The sequence below is a fragment of the Phasianus colchicus genome, chromosome Z (genome assembly GCF_987193195.1).
Source record: "Phasianus colchicus chromosome Z, bPhaCol1.hap1.1, whole genome shotgun sequence".
Taxonomy (NCBI): domain Eukaryota; kingdom Metazoa; phylum Chordata; class Aves; order Galliformes; family Phasianidae; genus Phasianus; species Phasianus colchicus.
The window spans coordinates 6,973,904-6,991,850 of record NC_143476.1 but is presented as its reverse complement, the minus strand read 5'-3'; positions in this window follow the sequence as shown (position 1 = coordinate 6,991,850).

Below are 17,947 nucleotides of genomic sequence, written 5' to 3'. Positions count from 1 at the left end.
TGACATCACCACTAATTGAAACAACATCCCACTCACCTTTGCCATGTCTGCCAGAGGTTGCAGCTCTTTCTATTGCATCCCTCTAGTTGTCAAGTCAAGAGCTCCTCTGTCACACAAGGAAAAGCAATCTTTTACCTGCACTGCCATTCTCATGGCAGCAGCAATGCAGATGCCAGCACTGATGCCCACAAGGACAGCCAGCCTGGACTTATTTTCATTACATATCTTTGTCCTGATGTCCTTCTAGAAGCTGGAACATTTCACCATCTCAGCAGAAGAGGGCTGGAGGGGTCCAAGTTGCAGGCAAACTGTCCTCTTTTTCTGGCACACAAAGAAAAGATGAAAACCAGATGTGTTTCCCTGCCCATGGCAAACACCAGCCTTTCCATCCTTACAGTCCTTCCTGCCATCAGCACTAATTGAAACAACATCCCACTCACCTTTGCCATGTCTGCCAGAGGTTGCATCTCTTTCTATTGCATCCCTCTTGCTTTCAAGTCATGAGCTCCTGTGTCACTCAAGGAAAAGCAACCTTTTACCTGCTGTGCCATGCTCATGGCAGCAGCAATGCAGATGCCAGCAGCTGATGCCCACAAGGACAGCCAGCCTGGACTTATTTTCATTACATATCTTTGTCCTGATATCCTTCTAGAAGCTGGAACATTTCACCATCTCAGCAGAAGAGGGCAGCAGGAGTCCAAGTTGCAGGTAAACTCTCCTCTTTTTCTGGCACACAAAGAGAAAATGAAAACCAGATGTGTTTCCCTGCCCATGGCAAACACCAGCCTTTCCAACCTTACAGTCCTTCCTGACATCTGCACTAACTGAAACAACATCCCACTCACCTTTGCCATGTCTGGCAGAGGTTGCAGCTCTTTCTATTACATCCCTCTAGCTATCAAGTCAAGAGCTCCTCTGTCACACAAGGAAAAGCAATCTTTTACCTGCTGTGCCATGCTCATGCCAGCAGCAATGCAGTTACCAGCAGCTGATGCCCACAAGGACAGCAAGCCTGGACTTATTTTCATTTCGTATCTTTCTCCTGATGTCCTTCTGGAAGCTTGGACATTTCTCCCTATGAGGAGCAGACGGCAGGAGAGGTCCTAGTTGCAGGCATACTCTCCTCTTTTTCTGGCACACAAAGAAAAGATGAAAACCAGATGTGTTTCCCTGCCCATGGCATACACCAGCCTTTCCATCCTTACAGTCCTTCCTGACATCAGCACTAATTGAAACAACATCCCACTCACCTTTGCCATGTGTGGCAGAGGTTGCAGCTCTTTCTATTACATCCCTCGAGCAGTCAAGTCATGAGCTCCTGTGTCACTAAAGGAAAAGCAACCTTTTACCTGCTGTGCCATGCTCATGGCAGCAGCAATGCAGATGCCAGCAGCTGATGCCCACAAGGACAGCCAGCCTGCACTTATTTTCATTACATATCTTTGTCCTGATGTCCTTCTAGAAGCTGGAGGATTTCACCATCTCAGGAGAAGAGGGCAGCAGGGGTCCAAGTTGCAGGCACACACTCCTCTTTTTCTGCACTCAAAGAGAAAGAGAAAATGAAAACCAGATGTGTTTCCCTGCCCATGGCAAACAACAGCCTTTCCATCCTTACAGTCCTTCCTGACATCAGCACAAATTGAAACAACATCCCACTCACCTTTGCCATGTCTGCCAGAGGTTGCAGCTCTTTCTATTACATCCCTCGAGCTGTCAAGTCAAGAGCTCCTCTGTCACACAAGGAAAAGCAATCTTTTATCTGCTGTGCCATGCTCATGGCAGCAGAAATGCAGATGCCAGCAGCTGATGCCCACAAGGACAGCCAGCCTGGACTTATTTTCATTACATATCTTTGTCCTGATGTCCTTCTAGAAGCTGGAACATTTCACCATCTCAGCAGAAGAGGGCAGCAGGAGTCCAAGTTGCAGGTAAACTCTCCTCTTTTTCTGGCACACAAAGAGAACATGAAAACCAGCTGTGTTTCCCTGCCCATGGCAAACACCAGCCTTTCCATCTTTACAGTCCTTCCTGACATCAGCACTAATTGAAACAACATCCCACTCACCTTTGCCATGTCTGGCAGAGGTTGCAGCTCTTTCTATTACATCCCTCTAGCTATCAAGTCAAGAGCTCCTGTGTCACACAAGGAAAAGCAATCTTTTACCTGCACTGCCATGCTCATGCCAGCAGCAATGCAGATGCCAGCAGCTGATGCCCACAAGGACAGCCAGCCTGGACTTATTTTCATTACATATCTTTGTCCTGATGTCCGTCTACAAGCTTGGACATTTCTCCCTATGTGTAGCAGAGGGCAGGAGAGTTCCAAGGTGAGGACACACTCTCCCCTGTTTATCTGGCAATCAAAGAGAAAGAGAAAATGAAAACCAGATGTGTTTCCCTGCCCAGGGCAAACACCAGCCTTTCCATCCTTACAGTCCTTCCTGACATCAGCAGCAACTAAAACAACATCCCACTCACCCTTGCCATGTCTGCCAGAGGTTGCAGCTCTTTCTATTGCATCCCTCTTGCTTTCAAGTCAAGAGCTCCTGTGTCACACAAGGAAAAGCAATCTTTTACCTGCTTTGCCATGCTCATGGCAACACCAATGCAGATGTCAGCAGCTGATGCCCACAAGTACAGCCAGCCTGGACTTATTTTCATTACATATCTTTGTCCTGATATCCTTCTAGAAGCTGGAACATTTCTCCATCTCAGCAGAAGAGGGCAGGAGAGTTCCAAGGTGAGGACACACTCTCCCCTGTTTATCTGGCACTCAAAGAGAAAGAGAAAATGAAAACCAGGTGTGTTTCCCTGCCCATGGCAAACACCAGCCTTTCCATCCTTACAGTCCTTCCTGACATCTGCACTAACTGAAACAATATCCCACTCACCTTTGCCATGTCTGGCAGAGTTTACAGCTCTTTCTATTACATCCCTCGAGCAGTCAAGTCAAGAGCTCCTCTGTCACTCAAGGAAAAGCAATCTTTTACCTGCTGTGCCATGCTCATGGCAGCAGCAATGCAGATGCCAGCAGCTGATGCCCACAAGGACAGCCAGCCTGCACTTATTTTCATTACATATCTTTCTCCTGATGTCCTTCTAGAAGCTGGAACATTTCACCATCTCAGCAGAAGAGGGCAGGAGGGGTCCAAGTTGCAGGCAAACTCTCCTCTTTTTCTGCACACATAGACAAAGAGAACATGAAAACCAGATGTGTTTCCCAGCCCATGGCAAACACCAGCCTTTCCATCCTTACAGTCCTTCCTGACATCACCACTAATTGAAACAACATCCCACTCACCTTTGCCATGTCTGCCAGAGGTTGCAGCTCTTTCTATTACATCCCTCTAGTTGTCAAGTCAAGAGCTCCTCTGTCACACAAGGAAAAGCAATCTTTTACCTGCACTGCCATTCTCATGGCAGCAGCAATGCAGATGCCAGCACTGATGCCCACAAGGACAGCCAGCCTGGACTTATTTTCATTACATATCTTTGTCCTGATGGCCTTCTAGAAGCTGGAACATTTCACCATCTCAGCAGAAGAGGGCTGGAGGGGTCCAAGTTGCAGGCAAACTGTCCTCTTTTTCTGGCACACAAAGAGAAGATGAAAACCAGATGTGTTTCCCTGCCCATGGCATACACCAGCCTTGCCATCCTTACAGTCCTCCTGACATCAGCACTAATTGAAACAACATCCCACTCACCTTTGCCATGTCTGGCAGACGTTGCAGCTCTTTCTATTGCATCCCTCAAGCTGTCAAGTCAAGAGCTCCTGTGTCACACAAGGAAAAGCAATCTTTTACCTGCACTGCCATGCTCATGGCAGCAGAAATGCAGATGCCAGCAGCTGATGCCCACAAGTAAAGCCAGCCTGGACTTATTTTCATTACATATCTTTGTCCTGATGTCCTTCTAGAAGCTGGAACATTTCTCCATCTCAGCAGAAGAGGGCAGGAGGGGTCCAAGTTGCAGGCAAACTCTCCCCTTTTTCTGGCACACAAAGAGAAGATGAAAACCAGATGTGTTTCCCTGCCCATGGCAAACACCAGCCTTTCCATCCTTACAGTCCTTCCTGACATCACCACTAATTGAAACAACATCCCACTCACCTTTGCCATGTCTGGCAGAGGTTGCAGCTCTTTCTATTACATCCCTCTAGCTGTCAAGTCAAGAGCTCCTGTGTCACACAAGGAAAAGCAATCTTTTACCTGCACTGCCATGCTCATGGTAGCAGCAATGCAGATGCCAGCAGCTGATGCCCACAAGGACAGCCAGCCTGGACTTATTTTCATTACATATCTTTGTCCTGAGGTCCTTCTAGAAGCTGGAACATTTCACCATCTCAGCAGAAGAGGGCAGGAGGGGTCCAAGTTGCAGGCAAACTCTCCTCTTTTTCTGGCACACAAAGGGAAGATGAAAACCAGATGTGTTTCCCTGCCCATGGCATACACCAGCCTTTCCATCCTTACAGTCCTTCCTGCCATCAGCACTAATTGAAACAACATCCCACTCACCTTTGCCATGTCTGCCAGAGGTTGCAGCTTTTTCTATTGCATCCCTCTTGCTTTCAAGTCAAGAGCTCCTGGGTCACTCAAGGAAAAGCAACCTTTTACCTGCTGTGCCATGCTCATGGCAGCAGCAATGCAGATGCCAGCAGCTGATGCCCACAAGGACAGCCAGCCTGGACTTATTTTCATTACATATCATTGTCCTGATATCCTTCTAGAAGCTGGGACATTTCACCATCTCAGCAGAAGAGGGCAGGAGGGTTCCAAGTTGCAGGCACACACTCCTCTTTTTCTGCACACAAAGACAAAGAGAACATGAAAACCAGATGTGTTTCCCAGCCCATGGCAAACAACAGCCTTTCCATCCTTACAGTCCTTCCTGACATCAGCAATAATTGAAACAACATCCCACTCACCTTTGCCATGTCTGCCAGAGGTTGCAGCTCTTTCTATTACATCCCTCGAGCAGCCAAGTCAAGAGCTCCTGTGTCACTCAAGGAAAAGCAACCTTTTACCTGCTGTGCCATGCTCATGGCAGCAGCAATGCAGACGCCAGCAGCTGATGCTTACAAGGACAGCCAGCCTGGACTTATTTTCATTACATATCTTTGTCCTGATGTCCTTCTAGAAGCTGGAACATTTCACCATCTCAGCAGAAGAGGGCAGCAGGAGTCCAAGTTGCAGGTAAACTCTCCTCTTTTTCTGGCACACAAAGAGAAGATGAAAACCAGATGTGTTTCCCTGCCCATGGCAAACACCAGCCTTTCCAACCTTACAGTCCTTCCTGACATCTGCACTAACTGAAACAACATCCCACTCACCTTTGCCATGTCTGGCAGAGTTTGCAGCTCTTTCTATTACATCCCTCTAGCTGTCAAGTCAAGAGCTCCTGTGTCACTCAAGGAAAAGCAATGTTTTACCTGCTGTGCCATGCTCATGGCAGCAGAAATGCAGATGCCAGCAGCTGATGCCCACAAGGACAGCCAGCCTGGACTTATTTTCATTACATATCTTTCTCCTGATGTCCTTCTAGAAGCTGGAACATTTCTCCATCTCAGCAGAAGAGGGCAGGAGGGGTCCAAGTTGCAGGCAAACTCTCCCCTTTTTCTGGCACACAAAGAGAAGATGAAAACCAGATGTGTTTCCATGCCCATGGCAAACACCAGCCTTTCCAACCTTACAGTCCTTCCTGACATCAGCACTAATTGAAACAACATCCCACTCACCTTTGCCATGTCTGGCAGAGGTTGCAGCTCTTTCTATTACATCCCTCTAGCTATCAAGTCAAGAGCTCCTGTGTCACACAAGGAAAAGCAATCTTTTACCTGCTGTGCCATGCTCATGGCAGCAGCAATGCAGATGCCAGCAGCTGATGCCCACAAGGACAGCCAGCCTGGACTTATTTTCATTACATATCTTTCTCCTGATGTCCTTCTGGAAGCTGGAACATATCTCCATCTCAGCAGAAGTGGGCAGGAGGGGTCCAAGTGGAAGGCACACTATCCCCTTTTTCTGGCACACAAAGAGAAGATGAAAACCAGATGTGTTTCCCTGCCCATTGCAAACACCAGCCTTTCCATCCTTACAGTCCTTCCTGACATCAGCACTAATTGAAACAACATCCCACTCACCTTTGCCATGTCTGGCAGAGGTTGCAGCTCTTTCTATTACATCCCTCTAGCTGTCAAGTCAAGAGCTCCTCTGTCACACAAGGAAAAGCAATCTTTTACCTGCACTGCCATGCTCATGGTAGTAGCAATGCAGATGCCAGCAGCTGATGCCCACAAGGACAGCCAGCCTGGACTTATTTTCATTACATATCTTTGTCCTGATGTCCGTCTACAAGTTGGGACATTTCACCATCTCAGCAGAAGAGGGCTGGAGGGGTCCAAGTTGCAGGCAAACTGTCCTCTTTTTCTGGCACACAAAGAGAAGATGAAAACCAGATGTGTTTCCCTGCCCATGGCATACACCAGACTTTCCATCCTTACAGTCCTTCCTGCCATCAGCACTAATTGAAACAACATCCCACTCACCTTTGCCATGTCTGCCAGAGGTTGCATCTCTTTCTATTGCATCCCTCTTGCTTTCAAGTCATGAGCTCCTGTGTCACTCAAGGAAAAGCAACCTTTTACCTGCTGTGCCATGCTCATGGCAGCAGCAATGCAGATGCCAGCAGCTGATGCCCACAAGGACAGCCAGCCTGGACTTATTTTCATTACATATCTTTGTCCTGATATCCTTCTAGAAGCTGGGACATTTCACCATCTCAGCAGAAGAGGGCAGGAGGGTTCCAAGTTGCAGGCACACACTCCTCTTTTTCTGCACACAAAGACAAAGAGAACATGAAAACCAGATGTGTTTCCCTGCCCATGGCAAACAACAGCCTTTCCATCCTTACAGTCCTTCCTGACATCAGCAATAATTGAAACAACATCCCACTCACCTTTGCCATGTCTGCCAGAGGTTGCAGCTCTTTCTATTACATCCCTCTAGCTGTCAAGTCAAGAGCTCCTCTGTCACACAAGGAAAAGCAATCTTTTATCTGCTGTGCCATGCTCATGGCAGCAGCAATGCAGATGCCAGCAGCTGATGCCCACAAGGACAGCAAGCCTGGACTTATTTTCATTTCATATCTTTGTCCTGATGTCCTTCTAGAAGCTGGAGGATTTCACCATCTCAGCAGAAGAGGGCAGCAGGAGTCCAAGTTGCAGGTAAACTCTCCTCTTTTTCTGGCACACAAAGAGAACATGAAAACCAGCTGTGTTTCCCTGCCCATGGCAAACACCAGCCTTTCCATCTTTACAGTCCTTCCTGACATCAGCACTAATTGAAACAACATCCCACTCACCTTTGCCATGTCTGCCAGAGGTTGCACCTCTTTCTATTACATCCCTCTAGCTGTCAAGTCAAGAGCTCCTCTGTCACACAAGGAAAAGCAATCTTTTACCTGCACTGCCATGCTCATGGCAGTAGTAATGCAGATGCCAGCAGCTGATGCTTACAAGGACAGCCAGCCTGGACTTATTTTCATTACATATCTTTGTCCTGATGTCCGTCTACAAGCTTGGACATTTCTCCCTATGTGTAGCAGAGGGCAGGAGAGTTCCAAGGTGAGGACACACTCTCCCCTGTTTATCTGGCAATCAAAGAGAAAGAGAAAATGAAAACCAGATGAGTTTCCCTGCGCATGGCAAACACCAGCCTTTCCATCGTAACAGTCCTTCCTGACATCAGCACTAATTGAAACAACATCCCACTCACCTTTGCCATGTCTGGCAGAGGTTGCAGCTCTTTCTATTACATCCCTCTAGCTGTCAAGTCAAGAGCTCCTGTGTCACACAAGGAAAAGCAATCTTTTACCTGCTGTGCCATGCTCATGGCAGCAGCAATGCAGATGCCAGCAGCTGATGCCCACAAGGACAGCCAGCCTGGACTTATTTTCATTACATATCTTTGTCCTGATGTGCTTCTAGAAGCTGGAACATTTCTCCATCTCAGCAGAAGAGGGCAGGAGAGTTCCAAGGTGAGGGCACACTCTCCCCTGTTTATCTGGCACTCAAAGAGAAAGAGAAAATGAAAACCAGGTGTGTTTCCCTGCCCATGGCAAACACCAGCCTTTCCATCCTTACAGTCCTTCCTGACATCAGCACAAATTGAAACAACATCCCACTCACCTTTGCCATGTCTGCCAGAGGTTGCAGCTCTTTCTATTACATCCCTCGAGCAGTCAAGTCAAGAGCTCCTGTGTCACTCAAGGAAAAGCGACCTTTTACCTGCTGTGCCATGCTCATGGCAGCAGCAATGCAGATGCCAGCAGCTGATGCCCACAAGGACAGCCAGCCTGGACTTATTTTCATTTCATATCTTTCTCCTGATGTTTTTCTAGAAGTTGGGACATTTCTCACTATGAGCAGCAGAGGGCAGGAGGGTTCCAAGTTGCAGGCACACACTCCTCTTTTTCTGCACACAAAGACAAAGAGAAAATGAAAACCAGATGTGTTTCCCTGCCCATGGCAAACACCAGCCTTTCCATCCTTACAGTCCTCCTGACATCAGCACTAATTGAAACAACATCCCACTCACCTTTGCCATGTCTGGCAGACGTTGCAGCTCTTTCTATTGCATCCCTCTAGCTTTCAAGTCAAGAGCTCCTGTGTCACACAAGGAAAAGCAATATTTTACCTGCTGTGCCATGCTCATGGCAGCAGACATGCAGATGCCAGCAGCTGATGCCCACAAGGACAGCCAGCCTGGACTTATTTTCATTTCATATCTTTCTCCTGATGTCCTTCTGGAAGGTAGGACATTTCTCCCTATCAGCAGCAGAGGTTAGGATGGGTCCAAGTTGCAGGCAAACTCTCCTCTTTTTCTGGCACACAAAGGGAAGATGAAAACCAGATGTGTTTCCCTGCCCATGGCAAACACCAGCCTTGCCATCCTTACAGTCCTTCCTGACATCAGCACTAATTGAAACAACATCCCACTCACCTTTGCCATGTCTGCCAGAGGTTGCACCTCTTTCTATTACATCCCTCTAGCTGTCAAGTCAAGAGCTCCTCTGTCACACAAGGAAAAGCAATCTTTACCTGCTGTGCCATGCTCATGGCAGCAGCAATGCAGATGCCAGCAGCTGATGCCCACAAGGACAGACAGCGTGGACTTAATTTCATTACATATCTTTGTCCTGATGTCCTTCTAGAAGCTGGGACATTTCTCGATCTCAGCAGAAGAGGGCAGGAGGGGTCCAAAGTGAGGGCACACTCTCCCCTGTTTAAATGGCACTGAATGATTAAGACAAAATGAAAACCAGATGTGTTTCCCTGCCCATGGCAAACACCAGCCTTTCCATCCTAACAGTCCTTCCTGACATCAGCACTAATTGAAACAACATCCAACTCACCTTTGCCATGTCTGGCAGAGGTTGCAGCTCTTTCTATTGCATCCCTCTAGCTTTCAAGTCAAGAGCTCCTGTGTCACACAAGGAAAAGCAATCTTTTACCTGCTGTGCCATGCTCATGGCAGCAGCAATGCAGATGCCAGCAGCTGATGCCCACAAGGACAGCCAGCCTGGACTTATTTCCATTACATATCTTTGTCCTGATGTCCTTCTAGAAGCTGGGACGTTTCACCATCTTTGCTGAAGAGTGCAGGAGGGGTCCAAGCTTAGGGCACACTCCTCTTTTTCTGGCACACAAAGAGATTATGAAAACCAGATGTGTTTCCCTGCCCATGGCATACACCAGCCTTTCCATCCTTACAGTCCTTCCTGACATCAGCAGCAATGGAAACAACATCCCACTCACCTTTGCCATGTCTGGCAGAGGTTGCAGCTCTTTCTATTGCATCCCTCTAGCTTTCAAGTCAAGAGCTCCTGTGTCACACAAGGAAAAGCAATCTTTTACCTGCTGTGCCATGCTCATGGCAACACCAATGCAGATGCCAGCAGCTGATGCCCACAAGGACAGCCAGCCGGGACTTATTTTCATTACATATCTTTGTCCTGATGTCCTTCTAGAAGCTGGAACATTTCTCCATCTCAGCAGAAGAGGGCAGGAGGGGTCCAAGGTGAGGGCACACACTCCTCTGTTTATCTAGCACTGAAAGATTAAGACAAAAGGAAAACCAGATGTGTTTCCCTGCCCATGGCAAACACCAGCCTTTCCATCCTTACAGTCCTTCCTGCCATCAGCACTAATTGAAACAACATCCCACTCACCTTTGCCTAATCTAGCAGGGAGGTGATGCTCTTTCTAATATACTCCTCTGGCTTTGAATTCACCAGTGCTTGTGTCACACAAGGAAATGCAACATTCCAGTTGTTCTGCCATTCCCATAGCAACAACTATGCAGATGCGAGCAGCTGATGCCCACAAGGACAGCCAACCTGGACTTATTTTCATTACATATCTTTGTCCTGAAGTTTTTCTAGAAGGTTGAACACTTCTCCATCTCTGCTGCAATGGTCAAAAAGGGTCCAAGTTTAGGGCACACTCTCCTCATGGCCTCTTGCACTCAAATACAAAGGGAACATGAAAACCAGAAGTGTTTCTTTGCCCATGGTAGACACTAGCCTTTCCATCCTGACAGTCCTTCCTACAATCAGCTTGAATTGAAACAACATCCCCCACATCTCTTTTTTGTACTTATTCATGCATGAATAATAATAATGAGAATTTTTCTGTAAATCTTATTTCTGCATGGAAACGATCAGATAATCGGAGCTTTTTTCTCTAAAACAATCCAGGAAATTTGCATTGCTTATCTATGTACACAAAATGTTTTGTCCTTTCATCTCAAATATCAATACATCTGGCAATATAATACAGAAAAAGTATTTACAGACATTTTTGGACATAGATCACTTCTGGTCAAGTGGGAAAGAATCCCTAAGCTGCAATCATTAAATTCTTTTATCAGTTTCTCTGATTTAGCCAGTGTTACGAAAAGGGAAATAAGACACAGGCTTTTGATAGCAGCTGCCAATTTAAGAATGATAATAACTTTTATTATTCTTGGCTAAGATCAAAGTCCCACATTTCAGGATTATCTCCAGCTCATCAAGTATAATTAACAGTTTTGGATAGCCACATTATTGTATAGCAATATTGTCTTCCTGCAAGGAATTTCATTGTTTTGACACGTGCCACAAGTTGTTAATAGATTGCCTGATAACCATTAATTTTTTTTTTTGGCTTATGATGATCACAGAAAATTACACAGCAGCACCATAAAAACTTCAAATCCTATCCCATGTATCTGCATTCATACGAAAATAATATTGGAAAGCACTGGTGAAACTAAGATTACAAAATAAAGCAGAGGACAATTTCAGTGAAAGCCTACAGGTTTCACAGCTCTGCCCATTTCAAACCCCTGAAGACATGCACGGGTTTCCTGCTGTGGGACACAGGCACTCACCTGCAGCTCAGCACTGCCTGCTCATGCCTGCGCACACCTTCAGGCTGGAACCAAGGAAATCCTCAGCAAAGACATCAGTACACTTTTGTTAGGATGACTTTCATAAAGAAGCATCAAATATTTCTTCACGAGAAATACTGCAAGTCCCTTTGACACTAGCCCTTATTTTAAATGTTTAGATTTATGCTTCATTCAGGCGTGCTGTCACTCACAAAAAGATTTTTATTCTTTTTCATTCTGAGGAACACAGTGATTTCTGCCTTGTTTACTGACTGTAGGCACAGCAATACTCCTGCACCTTCAGGGAAACAGCAAATCCATCTCTTTCACACCCTACTTCTATCAAGCTCATTCACCTTACAAGGTATTTATTGCAAGCAGCTCTTCCAAAAATGGAGATTAACAGAACCTGCAACCCAGGACACCTCAGTAAGCCAGTACTTTTCATCTCCTGAAGGTGTAGGTAGACACAGAGCTGGAACATCTTTTCCAGAGCTGTGTGATGCTATCTCATCTATGTTCCTTTACTGTGCACTCAGTTTCACTTCTTATCTAACCTGGTTGCATCCCAGGATTTCTGGTGCCAAAAATAAACTGACAGCTTTCATCACTAGTTAAAAGGAAACTGCAATAGGAAAAGCAATTTTTCTGATTTCTCTGTTGATCAGAGATGCTTCATGCAAGCCTGATGCGGTAGAAACAATATCAGCTTTAGAATGACAGTCATTAGAGCAGAATCCTTTCACTGATGAAATCCCACAGTCCTGATTCATACAACACTGACACTGGAGGACACAGTAGTTTAGATGAGAGCGCATTAAAAATGACTAAGTTAAGGTCTCAGAAATAGCAAAGAGTGACAAGTATGAAAAAAAGAAGTTGCAGAAACTGCTTCAGTTTGGCACTCTGGCATAAAGTATGACAACACACAACCTGCCTGTGCAGTTCCAGAAGCAGAAGAAAGCCGTCAACCAAGACTTGTTCTCATCTGCTCTGAAAGTCCACTGGGACAAGGCCACTTTTCTCTGACGTGCTTCCAGAAGTATCACTTCTGAGCACTGTGCCAGGGAGTTACAAGATACTGTTTGTGTGTACAGAGGAGAAAAAGACGTCTGTCTGGAAACAGACACTGACTTGGTGAAGGAGAAGCAGCATTTCCAGAGTACTTCAGAAAGAACTGAGCACTGCCCCAAGAGCTTCAGAGCGGCAGGCTGTCACAGTGTGCCAACCAGCTCAGCTGTGAGTTGGCACTGAAGCTGCACCACAGGGAGAACAAAGCCCCCTGTGCACCCTTGGAGAGCCAAGGGTTGGAGATTCATGAACCTTGAGCTCCTTTCCAACCCGGGCCATGCTGTGATTCTGGGATTCTCACCTTTGCCTCATCTGGCAGAGGGAGGCAGCTCTTTCTCTTGTCTCCCTATGGCTGTCAGGTCACCAGGGCCAGTGTCACACAGGGAACTGCAAACACTGTGTGTGCTGTGCCCTGCCCATGGCAGCACAGAGGCAGCTGCCAGCAGCTGATGCCCACAAGGACAGCCAGCCTGGACTTCCTTTGATTCCTTCCCTTTGGATCAGCGTCCTTCAGGAAGGCGGAACATCTCTCCAGCTGAGCAGCAGAGGACAGCAGGGCTTCGTTGTCTGGGCATGTTCTCTTCTGGCCCTCTGGCCCTCACAGACACAGGAGGAGGACACAGAGGCTGCTGTAACACAGCCAGCCCTGCCTCTCAGGTCAGCTCTCAGGCCATCCTCTCTCCCCTCAGCAGCAGCTCACTGTTCTGCACTCCTCTGGCCTGGGCTGGCAGAGGTGTGCAGCAGTTCTGCTGATCTCCCAGTGCTGGCCATGTCTGCAGTGCCTGTGTGAAAGACACAGGAAGCTGCCAGCATTGCACTGCTCTGCTGTGCCCCTGCCATCACCGAGTTTGCTGTCAGCAGCTGCTGCTACACGTCCATTCAGGCACAGGCCTTTCCTTCCTGGCCCTCTTTCCCCCCTCTCTCCTCTGCTCTCTCTCGTGCTCCCCTTTGGCCTGGGCTGGCTGAGCAGTGCAGGCCTTGTTGTTGCTCCCTGGGCCAACTACGTCACGGTTCCCCGTGACTCTGCCAGCTGCTCTGACACAGCGACTGCGTCCTCAGTGTGGATTCCAGAATGCGACAGACGTCCAGAGAAGACTTCCAGGGCTGATTGGAACATGCTGCCATCAAGAACTGCCATGGCTCAGGCCCCCTGGGAATCTGCTCACAGCGAAAGCTGCTGTCACTCTGTGTGGGCACAGCCTTGTCTGTGTAGGCCTGCTCACACTGCAGCCCCTGTCTGCACCAGAACCGTGCCGATCCACCTTCTCTTGGCCTCCTTGCCTGCATGGAAAAGGGCAGCTTGGGCTGAAGTCCCTCCACTTGCAGATGGCCGAGTGAAGTCTCTGAGCCCTGGTGACCCACTCAGCTCTTCAGCCTGCTGACCTGCTCTGCTGGGGCTGTCTTAAAAGGCAGAGGGCACGTTATCCTAATGTCCCCACATCCATCCCTCTTAGCATACTGTAGGCCAGTTCCTAAAAGGACACCTGCACAATCTCTCTGAATGTTAATCAACACGTAGTTGGTCTGTGCACTGCAGAAATTGCACCTAGGTTTTCAGTGGTGATTAGCTATGTGTTTAGTCAGAGGTGCAATGGTTCTAATGGTGAGAGAAAGACATTCCCAGTTGTCATCAGGTGGAACACACTTCAGACTGGAATCCTCAAGCAGACTGCAGTCAAGCTTTCTTAATTATTCGTTGTTCTTATCAATTCAGACGCATCTCTGAATTCCTGCTTGAATGAACATTCTGTAATAATCTGCTGAGACAGTGCAAGGCTTGACAATGAGACTACAGTTTATGAAAGCAGCACTTTTTACTTCCTTTACAAGTTCTTATCTGAATGCTAAATGCAACATCAATTCACTTCTCACTGGGTTGAACGTTTTAAATGTTTGGTAAACATAATGGTTCTAATTCTGACATTTAATATGAAAATATTAAAATTCCTTGTAAGTACTTTTTTGTTAGAATGCCAGATGCTAAAGGGATGAAGTGGCACAAGAAAGCAAAATGTCTGTGCTGATGGCAGGAAGGACTGTAAGGATGGAAAGGCTGGTGTTTGCCATGGGCAGGGAAACACATCTGGTTTTCTTGTTCCCTTTGTCTTTGAGTGCCAGAAAAACAGAGGAGAGCGTGCCCTCACCTTGGACCCCTCCTGTCCTCTGCTGCTGAGATGGAGAAATGTCCCACCTCCTACAAGGACATCAGGACAAAGATAAGTATTGGAAATATTTCCAGGCTGGCTGTACTTGTGGGCATCTGTTGCTGGAAAATTTAATGGCAGTAAACTGCCTAGATAATGACAGAATGAGGGTGACAATAGAATGGTACGTAATCACAGTGCAATGAAAAAAGTGTGCAGGGTGCAGGAAGGGAGGTGTGGACATTCTGAGTTGCAACTCTTTATTTGCTCCAGAAAGCTCTATCAGAATGGCAGACTGAAGGAAATACTTTGAGTGTTTTTTTAATGTGACTGGATAAAAGATCCATGTGGCAAATTGAATAACTGAGTGGTAAAGGGACATAGATACCTCACTGTTTCATGGAACCTTTCGATTAAGCACCTGAGCACTGTGTACAGGACTTGGGAATATAAGTATTAGAGGATCATGGAATATCTGTATTTGGAAGGGACCTCGAGGATCATGTATTCCACCTCCTGGTTCCACACCGGACCTCCTATGGGTCAAGCCCTGTGTCTGAGAGCATTGTGCAAATGCTCTTTGGCCTTTGTCAGCTCAGTGCCAAACCACTGCCCTGGGGAGCCAGTGCCAAATTCCATGTATCTAGTTCATCCTACAGAATGATGCCAAGAACAGTTATAGAGATCGACTTACAAACAAAATTCTTGTCTTGAATTAATGGTACACTCACCATTAAAAAAAAAAAAAAAAAGAAAAAAGAAAAAAAAATCAGAGCCACATTCTTACGCTGGCATTTTACAGTATTGTCAGATTTTTGTAATTCTGTTTTGTCATATAAGATTCTCTCATCGTGAAATAATGACCAAATTCTGTTTTCATATCTAAACATATAAATGTTAAAGGAAACAATGCTGTTCAAGAATGCATTACAACCATTTTTCTCAGTCCCTCTGGCAGCAGAGTGCAGGACACAGTTTGCTTTTACTTGGAGGCGCATCCAGTGCGCCTGGAATCGACTGCCCCAGGGGTGGAAACACAGCCCTGCCATTTGTCATGGGCTGATCCGGGCTGAGCTGCAACAGTGGGAGCTCCTGAACACCTGCAATACATGGATGGCATCATCGTGTGGGCAACACAGCAGGAGAAGCTTCTGAGAAAGGGAAGAAAAGGATCCAAATCCCTCCAAAAGCCAGTTTTCATCATGGACATCAAGCATGGACAGGACATTGAGATCACAGGAATAAAACGGCAAGATGTACATTGTCAGATTCCTGTGGATAACAAAATAACTGCTATGTCTTCACCGACCAGCAAAAAGGAAACACGAGCTTTCTTAGTGTGATTGTAAACCTTCTCTATCGAGTGACCCAAAAGGAGAATGATTTCACATGGAGCCCTGAGCAGCAACAGCTTCTGAACAAACTGAAAAGGGGATGTGCATCCAGCAGCCCTTGGGACCGGGACCGTCTGGGCAGGACAAGATGTAAAAAACGTGCTGTGCACTGCAGCCAGGGTGAATGGCCCCACTTGGAGCCTCTGGCAGAAAGCCCCAGGGAAGACTCTTTCCTTTTTTGTCTTAGTGAATATCTCAGCCCACAAGTTCCATTTTGTTTCCAGTTCTCTCCTTCATCCCCTTGGGAAGGGGGAGTGAGTGAATAGTGGAGTGGTGTTTAGATGCCCGCAAGGTTAACCATCTGCTAGTTTTAGTGAGCACTGCCAAGAAGGTTAGCCATTTCATTTCTCACAAACATGGCCATTTTGCTTTTGCTTCCGTACACTCACTCATACAAACAGCCAGTGTCACTGAAGATGGATAAGGCTACACAGGCAGGGAAGTGTTTTTAATCTTGAGCAGAATTCCTGCCAGAAATTGTGAGCTCCATGTGGATATTCTGAAAGACATGCCCCCACTCCTTCATGCTCTGTTACTGCACAAAGGTTGTGATTCAGGCACCGATGTTCTCCACCAGCAAGGAGTTCTCAGAGAGGTTCTGAAGCATGGAACTGCTGGTCTACCTGTTCAGCAGTCTTCTCTGCAAGAAAAGCTCCAAGGATAGTCAGAAGGAGATCCAATTTTACATTCCAGCCCACGACTGGAAATCTTCTGTGTACTCACCCTGAAGGCTGTCTTGATCTGCGTCAAGCCAGCAGTGTGGATCGTCAGCAAAGGTGGTTGAGAGCATCTAGGCAACATGAGCAGCATCACAGCCAGTCAGCTGAGAGAAAGGATTATCGTGCCTCCTCTATCAGTCTCCTCTTCTAAACAGTTGAGTTTTATGTTTCTGTGACTAGACTGGTCACTCAGTGGATGAGGTATTGGTTGGGTGGCCGCAAGTAAAGAGTTGAGGTAACAATTTAATTTCCAGGTAGAGACCAGTGCAAGTGGTGCTCCTCAGCTGCTGGTATTGAGAGCAGTGCTATTTATTGCATTTGTCAGTGAAATGGACATCTCATTCATTGTATGTACTTGCAGACATCCTATTTTCTGTTTCATATTCTGATTTATGTCGTCAAAGATCTTTCTAGTCTGGCTGTGATTGACACAAAACAAAGAGAAACTGTTAGGCTGAGACACAGGGGATGCCACCAGAAATGCATCCAATAATCCTTGTCATCTCACACGCTTTTTCAGAGAGCTGAGAACAATATTAGGTTCATCTCTTGTCATCTGCTGATAAAGCCTGATCTTCTGCCAACTGTGGGAACAGGATGATAAATATTTTAACTGGAAGCCAAGGATTCACTGCTGTCATGCCTGAAATGACATAGGAAAGAAGGAGCTCTAGGAGATGATTTACTGTCTGGGTTTAAATGTTTGCATACTTCAGTGTGTCCTAGACACCAGAAAAGAAAGCCATCCCTTTCCTCCAGATCAGCTCAGAGACTAAATGTTATACTATGGAAAAACAGACTTTGTCATTAGCCTCATCCAGTCATTAGTTCACAGGGCTGGCAATCAGATGGGATTGCATGTGTACAGATACATAGTAGTAAAAATGTGAAGCTGAGAAGACTTTATACTAAATACTAAAAAGAGATATGCAAGGTGAAATTTTAGTAATGTTTTATATGCTTTCGAACGTACTATCTCCACGTCTAGATTCTCCATAGGAGAGCATTACTGTAGGCTACTTTGTCCTCTACAGCTTCTGGTCTTCTGGAAAACATCAGTGTTTTGTTATTCATTTGGAAGCTCAGTGTTACGTCCTGTGACCTCTCTAGATTTCTCCATGAGAATATGTAGAAATCTGTAAAGCTCTGATGTCCCTCAGTTCACTACACAAAATTTAAGGGCAGTGCCA